Below are 9,236 nucleotides of genomic sequence, written 5' to 3'. Positions count from 1 at the left end.
AACTCACAGAGATTCACCTGCCTCTGCCTTCCAAGTGCTGGGATTAAAGGCACGCGCCACCATGCCCAGCAAAATATTTTGTTTTTATTTCATGTGTATGTGTTCTGCCTGCATGTATATAAGTGCACCATGCGCATGTGGGCAATGCCCCACAGAAGCCAGAAGATGGCATTGGAGTCCCTGGAACTGGAGTTATGGAAAGTTGTTAGCTGCCATGTGGGTGCTGGGAATTGAACCTGGGTCCTCTGGAAGAACAGCAGGTGTTCATAATCACTGAGCCATCTCTCCAGCCCCTGTAGTATGTTTTTAATTACTATATTCTCTTCCATACCTATGGCATTATTTAGTATCTATCTGATACCATATATTGATAGTTGTACTTTATCTCTTGCTTACAATTAACTCATACTTTTTTTTTTATGTGTATGAGTGTATTACCTGCATGTGTCAACAATGCCCATGGAGGTCAGAAGAAGGTGTTGGATCTCCTGAAATTGAAGTTACAAACAGTTGTTATCTGCCACGTGGGTGCTGGGGATCGAACCCAGGTCCTCTACAAGAGCAGCCAGTGCTCTTAACCACTGAGCCATCTCTCCAGTCCCCTTAACTCATACTTTTATCCTGAACAATTTCTTTTATATTTCCTTGACTTGAACCTTCTGCACATTTATTTTTATTTACTATTGTTTTGTTTCTAATTTTGTTGAGATTCCGTCTCCCGTATTTCAGTCTGGCCTGGAACTTAACATTTAACTGAGGATGACCTTGAATTTTTTCTTTTAAAAATGCTTTTATTTATTTATTTATTTATTTATTTATTTATTTATTTATATTTTATGTGTATGAGTGTATTGCCTGCATTTGTGCCTGCACCCATGTTGTGCAATGCCCATGGAGGTCAGAAGAGGGGGTTGGATCCCCTAGAACTGGAGTTATAGATAGTTGTTAGCCACCATGTGGGTGCTGGGATTCAAACGCAGGTCCTCTGCAAAAGCAACCAGTGCTCTTAACACTGAGCCATCCCTCCAGAGCACCCCACCCGTTTTTAAATCTAGCTTTTGCAGGTGCAATTTTACACTGAGCATGGCATGAGCTGTATCTCATCTATAGTGTCATTATTACTTCCTAAACAATCTGTAATCAGATTTTTATTTTTCTCTTTGGTCCAGAAATTATTGAAATGCTGGTTTGTTTATTTTCTTTTTGTCTTGTTATTATAAACTCCATTTTTTGTGTTTTGTTAATCTATTTCTAATTCTGTCTTCAGATTATTTCATTAAGCAGGAGTACATACCTCCTGTGTTCGTTGAAGTTTCTCATGACCTAGTATGTGAAATGTAGTGTAATATGCCATTAGATACTGAGAAAAAAATAAGCATTTTTGATTGCAGGATTTAAATTCTTGTAAGTCATCTTTATTATCAATATTAGATGTCCCATGTCTTCATTCACTTTAATCTTTTCCATCAGTGGAAGACTGAGAGTATGTCAAAGCCTGGCCCACTCAGCTTTTGACAATTTCTATTTTTAGGCTTTGTGGGCTTTTTAATGGTCTCTAAAATCTCATGCATAAATGTGCATAATTGTTTCATAGTTGCTTCAAATATTCATAACACTAAGAATATACAATTTCATTTCATTTATTTACCCTATTTGCCTTGAATTTACCTGTGTCTAGATGGCACCTCTACTGTGTCATCATTATTATCACCACTACTTTGAATTCGTTGAAATCACTTTTCCCATTTTTAAACTTCCCTTTCAGCCTCTCTTTGAGGTGCACTAGGCAGATATCCGTGTACCTGCATAAACTGTTATAACTAACAGCTTTAGTGACCTGACCTCTGTAGATTTTTCCTTCTTAGGCTTGTTTATCTCCACCTCCTTCCCTTTATCTTTGTGGGATGATTTGTCTCTGCGCCTCACTTCCATGAGAGGATTTTCTCCCACTGCTTCATTTTGGGCTTAGTATCCTGGCAGGTTGCAAACAAAATAGTCACAGGCTGACACAAGCTTGGGCTTGAAATCTATTTGCACAATGCTTTCTCTCTGGATTCTATGGGGTTTTTGCCATAAGAAAATTAAAACACCCAGGAGGCAAAAGGCAGACAAGTTGAGTAGAGATAACGCCTCACGGCCCAGCCCATAATAGCACCCAGCAGGTACACAAGGGACCCTGGTTGAGATGAACAGAGCTTAGCAGTTCTCCAAACTTGTGGCCTGCGGTGGTTTGAATGAGAATGTCCCCCATAACGTCCAAGTATGTGAATCCTTGGCCTCACTTGGTGGTACTGTTTGTGGAGGTTTAGAAAATACCACCTGGAGAAAACACATCACTGGCAGCGGGTTTTCAGTGTTCATGGCTCATCCCATTTCTGGTTTTGCCATCCCTGCTTCCTGTGAGTGCTTGGAGCTCTGAGCTTTCGGCTTTTTGCTCCAGCTGCCTATGCCTGCCTCCTGCCAGTCCTCCCCACGGTGATGGACTTTTACCCCTCTGGAACCATAGCCCAATAAACTATTCCTTCTGTAAGTTGAGTTGGTTATATTTTTTTAATCACAGTAGCAGAGAAGTAACAAATATAGAAGTTAAATGCTGATTATTGAACACATGGTGATTTTGTGGAGTTTTGTTCTTGTCTCATGTTTTTCTGTGTATATTGTATGTTGATATGAATGTGTAAAACAAATGACATAGCCATGGACATGGATACTGTGGCAAACAGTTGGTGCTTCCATAATTTTTTCCTGTCTCTTTATCTTTTTCATACTCCAGAGACTGAAAAAAAAGTCTTCGTCTTATTTTCTCATGATCTCCACTTGCAACACATGGTCATGTGGTTCAGTTTGACCAAAGAGAGGAAAGGGGAAGTTAGCATGGATGCTTTTAGGAAAGGTCTCTTATCCTGATGAAAACCGAGACACAGTCCAATGGCACCGTTGTGTCAATGGCTATTCTATGCCACACACTCTGGCTCTAGCCTCTGGGGTCCTATGATAGCATGATGCTCACAGCGGTGACAATCAGCTTGTGATAGGAGGTGAAAGACACAGAATGAAAGGCTAATATGGCACCAGAAGATGACACATAGAAGATCCCAGAGCCAACTCTCAGGCATTTACTTTGGAACTTCGTCACAGGAATATGAGATGCCTTTATATTTTAAGTCTTTGCTTTGATTTGTTTTTGTCTTTTATAACTAAATGTATCTGAATAAAATCAATGCTTTTAAAAAATCTTAATGCATTTACAACCTAAAACTCTATAATTCATTATACCATTTTCATAAAGCTTACACTCTTCCATGCCTACTGTTTTTCAAACTGACAAGTCTACTTCACTTCTTAATAAATTCAGGATGAACTTTAAAATCTGTGTTCTGAATAATAAAAGCCAAGGGGCCATCTTCTTCTCCTGTCCCGTGCTCTCTGTCTTTATGAAATCTAAGTACTGCCTTTTTGTCCTTAGACTTTTCATGTGGACAGTCTTGGTTCTTTTCTTTGCTCTAGCATTTGGTCCAGTGAGAGCATTAGGCAAGGTCCACATTGACAGGCAGTGGCCCCTTGTCTATCTTTCAGGGAAATTAAATTTCACTGAGGATTAGTCAACGTCCTGTATCCGATCTCTGGTTTTGATGGCTGCAGCAGCCTCTGCCACAAGTCACGCTGCATCTCCATATAATCCCTGGCAGAGTCTTTGCTTACCATCATGAACATCCTGTTCCAGGAAGACAACAGGACTAGGCTGGGGTAGATGGGGTGAGATATTTACCTTGAGAAAAAATATGAGTATCCAGATCACTTATGTTTAATGAAATCTAATGGATCCCAGGTTGGTCCCCAACTTTCTCTGTAGCCAAGGATGACCTTGAACTTCTGATTATCCTGTGACTTGTACAGGTGTCTTCTGTAGCACTAAGACACCCCATGAACTTCTGATCTTCCTGCTTCTACCTCCCAAGTGTTGAGATTCCAGGTATACACCATCACACCTTGTTTATGAATGCTGGGGATGAAACCCAGACCTTTGATTGTAGGCAAGCACCCCATCAACTCAGCTACATCCTCAGCTCCACCAATAAAATGTTTTCAAGAACACAATTGAAAAGCAATGAACCCATAATGAACAAAATAGCAAAGTTCTAATTAGTACCAGAATCTGAACCTTCACTTTTATGAGTTGGCCTCATTCATCTCACCCTTAACGCTCGGCCTCCAGTGGGGATACTCTCACCGTTCGCTATAGCCTACTGTGCTGCTCAAGCTCTCCTAGATGGAAGGTCCATCCTTGTGGAAGCTTCCTGTCCCAAATCTACATAGTACAGCCAAGGGGAAACTACTCATATCTTAATTTATCCTGTCTTTTAAAGTGTATTTCTTATCAGTACCACTTTTTAATATGTTTTTGGGAATTTCATATATGGACACAATGTATTTTGATCATATTCACCCCCAACTCCTCCCCTAACTTCTCCCAGACCCACTCCCACATCCCTTCACCTCCCAATTTCATGTCCTCTTTTATTTACTTTTTAATAGCCCACTGAACCCAGTTTGTGCTGCCCATATATATAATCATGGGCGTGGGGACATCCACTGGCGCATGGGCTATGCATCCCCAAGATGCTGTCAGTTGTCAATAGACCTGCATTAAAGTGTATATTTAAATAAGATTTCATTTTATTTTTGCATGTGTCTTTGTGTCTGTGCGTGTGTGTCTATGTCTGTGTGCGCATGTGCAAGTGTTAGTGCACCTGCCTGTGGTTGTCCACAGAGGCCAGAAGAGAGCTTTGAATCCCCTGGTTCTAGAGTTATAGGTAATTGTGAGCCACCTAACATGGGTGCTGAAACTGAACTCAGGTCCTCTGCAAGAACAATAAGCACCCTTAACCCCTGAGCCATCTCTCCAGCCCTTCATCCTGTCTCTTAAGGTCGTGTTTCTACCCTGCTGATCCCATCCACTCACCTTCATCTTCTCCCTTAAAAAGGAGAGGCCAGAAAAGCCTCATCATCAGAAATCTCTATTTCATGCAGAGATGAAAGAGCTTCTGATGCTGCCTGTGTAACTTTGTTTACCACTGGGATGAACAGGCGCATTGTGGAGGAGAAAAGAGAATGTCCCTTGGTAATCTACTGCTTTAAAGTTTAGATTATCAACTGACTCGGCTACTGATGAAATTCTGTATCTATTTGCAAAATTATTTATGTAATCTATCAAAGTTGATGTATTCTACCTTATGAAATATGTGGTTCCCCCATGGCTGAGGAATTTTACCTCATGGTGGGTGGGAAGATTAGTCAGTAAGAAATGAGCTCACCCTCTTAGTGCCCACTCTAATGAATTGACCAACTTAGTTAAAGTCATGTTTTCGTCACTGTGATAGATCATAAACATAAAGAAACATGTTTAGCTTTTTCTACAGTGTCAGAATTTATTGAGTAACAATGGATTCACGAGGTATGGTTTCAATGGCAGCAGTTCTCATTTTCCTTGACAATCCTGGCTGAGGAGAACACAGGCTCTTTTATTCTAATCTTAACTGTTAATATTAACTCTCAGATCATGCATTACACATCACACAGAAAATGTGTCCATTATCTGTTTGTCTGTCTATCTACCGATATGTCTATTTAGATTACACAGGGGCTACAAAGGAATAGCAAGGCAAGGACTTTCAGAGAGGTCTTAGACCCAAAGCTGCAAAACTGATAGGGAAACAAGAATTTGTATTGATAACCTTAGGTAAACTGTACTGGAAACATAGCACTGCAGGTGATGGCCTCCATCAGCCTGTCATCTGAACACACAGTGCATAATACACTGCATCAAGGACTGACAGGCAGAGAACTGATTGCCCCAGGGCTTCAACTCTTGATCCCTGCTGTAGATGTGACTTACTCACTGCTGTTTGTTTGTGCTTTGGTTCCACCTGTCAGGACCTACTGTCCATCCAATAATTTAAGAAAGACAGAAAAGAGAAGGCCTTCATTTACACAAGGCATATAATTTTTCTGTTTAAAAAAAATTTTTTTTTGAGGCAGGATCTTGCTATGTAGCCCAGTCTGGCCTAGAACTTGTTATGCTTCTGCCTCATCCTCCTGTGTGCTGGGATTACAGATGTCTGTCTTATTTATTTTTCTTTAGGGACTAAGAAAGTTAGCTGGAATGGAAACAAAAGAGGAAAAGTGACACTGATTTGAAACTTCAACATTGAGAGTTTGGTCTTGAACTTAGCAGTTAGTGTCTATTAAAGACTCAAGCTCTGAAGCTGGAGTTCCTGACTCTTCCCACGGAGTCTACTATGCTATATAACTTAACTGCACCAGGATACACAGGAACATCATAGTTCAGATCCATGATGAAATCATTGAGCAATGTAGAAAAATCCCAGAAACTCAAGTGGCTACTGCTGGGTTGTAAGGTACATCTACCAGCCAAGTACCAAGACCATGGCTTAATCTTACCCAGAGATCCCCAGGAAGAAGATTGGTACACCATATCCAACAGAGTGCAAAGGACATCTTCATCTTTCCAGTTCTGGCAAGCTGCAGGTCAGTCTGTGCCAAGGGCCGGTCTACTGCCAGTCAAGCTTTCTTGCAACATCTATGTCCAGTATCCCAGAAGACAAAAACCCTCTACCACATGCAGAGGCTGGCACTCGAAAGCGTTTTGTCCCCCTGAAAGGAAATTAATAGTAGTGGAGCCTCCAGTTTTCAAGGTTTGTTTTTTTAAAGCTCCTTTTTGTGCTTTGCTCTTGAACATGTAAAACGACTCTTTTTTATTTTCTGGGTCTTTTTACCCGAGCACCACAAAATTCAATTGTGTGTGGGCTTTCCTTCCTGTAAAAAGCAAGTAAGTAAATTCCATGGCTCACAGTCTGTTCCTCTGATCTTTCCCACATTCTTCTCCAGCACATCTGGAGCATGGGGCTTGCTCACTATCAGCACTCTCCAATCCTGTGTCCTTAGGGGGCAACAGAAAAGCAGCAGAATGCCTTCTGGTGTTCATGGGCTCTTTCAAGAGCGACACTAAGTACAGATCATCAAAAAAAATGATAAAGGAAAGAGAGTCTTCCCCAAGCACTAGAACAGTCAGGTAGACACCCCAACTCTTAGGGACCACAACCTTGCTGTCCAGCCCCAAGAACAAAAGTTTTCATGCTTGGTTACACTCTTGGTCAGACTCTTTAAACATAGCAGAACCAAGAGAACATTCCAGATCTAGTGAGAATCTTGGGAGTCTTTGCTTTTGTTTAATTTTAAAATTCCTCAAGTTCTTCTTTAAAATTTTATTATTTTTTGAGTGTATTGCCTGCATGCATGTAAGTGCACCCGTGTTATGCAATGCCAACGGAGGTCAAAAGAGGGTTTCAAATCCCCTGGAACTGGAGTTACAGATGGTTTTTAGCTACCATGTGGGTGCTGGGAATCAAACTTGGATCCTCTGTAAGAGCAGTCAGTGCTCTTAACCACTGAGCCATCTCTCCAGGTCCTCCCCAAGTTCTTTAATATGCAGTCATCATTGAGAACCATTGTCCCGATGTGACAGAACAGAGTTAGTCTCTGGAGCTACATATGGAGCTGATCTTTCTAAAGAGGAATGAGACAGCCAGCTCTGAGGGTCCCTACATCCCTAAGCCTCCATCAGAGGAAAGCGAGGGTACCATTCAAACAGAGTACCCATGTACCATGATATTTATGGACGTGCAGACTTATGGAAAATGCATATGATAACTAGAAAATGCTTTAGTCACTAAAATTACAATACAAGCTGGTAAAATATTTTCATTCATTCCAATTGGAATTTAAACACAACAATTTTGAAGACATTAGTAGAATAAATACACTGGGTTTTTTCTATCTATATTAGCCTGTATCAATTGTACAAAGCAGTGCGTTTTGTTATATTTCTACATATCAGTATATTGTACGTTGATCATATTTACTAGCATTATTATCTTTTCTTATCTCCCTTCCCACCACTTTCCTTTCTCTGTCAACATCCTTAATGTCCACCCCCTTCTAATTTGATGTCCACCCCCTCCCCAGATTCCACATATGAGAGAAAATATGCAGCTCTTTCTTCGTATGACTGGTTTATTTTTTCTATAAAAATAAACCTTCAGTTTTGATAACTTTCAGTTCTGTCCATCTTCCTGCAAACAACATAGTTTCATTCTCCTTTATGACTGAATAAAGCTCCACTGCGTCCGTATACCATACTCTTCTTTATCCATTCTTCTACTGAGGACCACCTAGGCTGACAGCATAATTTGACTGTAGGAATAGAGCAGCATGAATATGCACATATCTTTGCATATCTGCGGAATTTGGTTGTTTAGGTATGTATACCCGGAGGTGATCTATCTGAATTGTATAGATGTTCTACTTTTTAATCTTTTGGGGAACCTTCATACTGATTTCCATGGTGGCTGGACTAATCCTTACCAACGGTGTATATATTTTACCCCATATCTTCTCCACTATTTATTATTTCTCTTTCTTTTTCTTCCTCTTCTCCTTCCTCTTCTTATTCTTGCTGGCCATTCTGACTGGGATATGGACCTTGGTGTAGCTTTGATTTGCATTTCACTGCCTGGTAAAGATGTGGAACTTTTTTTCCCATATATTTATTGGCCACTTGTACTGCTTTTGATAAGTGTGTGTTCATTTCACTTGTTCATTTTTTCATTAGGTTAGGTGTCCTCTTAGTATTTAATTTTTGAGTTATTTATATATGCTGGATATTAATCTCCTGTTGGGTGACTGGCTGGAAAAAAATTTTTTTTTCCATTCTACAGGCTGTCCCTTCACTCTGGTGTTTCTTTTGCTGTGCAGGAATGTTTTTATGTTGACTTTTGTTTATGAAAGGAAAGTGAGTGACAATATATATATATATAGTGACAATATATATATAGTCTTTTTTGAGACAGGGTCTCCTTGTAGCCCCAGCTGTCCTGGAACTCACTATGTAGACTAGGCTGGCCTCGAACTCACAAAGATCTGCCTGCCTCTGCCTCCCAAGTGCTGGGATTAAAGGCGTGCACCACCACGCCTGGCCTGACAAAATATATTTTTAATACTTTTATTGTTAGAATTTCGTATAATGTAATTTGATCATAGTTAGACACTCTCTCCCCAACTTCATGTCCTCTATTATTGTATTATCCTTTATTAAAAGGCATATCAAATCTAATCTGCGTAGTCTAGTCAACCTACTAGGCACCATACCAGTAAGG

General features: G+C 40.4%; 1 long non-coding RNA gene across 1 annotated transcript in view; it reads left to right on the top strand.

Moving 5' to 3' along the window:
* LOC103751241 overlaps positions 1-3,143 on the top strand; it is a 12,202-nt gene extending 9,059 nt beyond the window's left edge. The window contains exon 4 of the long non-coding RNA XR_003847235.1: positions 2,774-3,143. This is a non-coding gene — a long non-coding RNA (uncharacterized LOC103751241). The remainder of the gene's footprint in view (positions 1-2,773) is intronic.
* Positions 3,144-9,236: the final 6,093 nt, after the last annotated feature.

The sequence above is a fragment of the Nannospalax galili genome, unplaced genomic scaffold (genome assembly GCF_000622305.1).
Source record: "Nannospalax galili isolate Female #2095 unplaced genomic scaffold, S.galili_v1.0 scaffold666, whole genome shotgun sequence".
Lineage (NCBI taxonomy): Eukaryota > Metazoa > Chordata > Mammalia > Rodentia > Spalacidae > Nannospalax > Nannospalax galili.
Note: the sequence above shows the minus strand (reverse complement) of the source record. Positions and strands in the feature narration are given on the sequence as shown.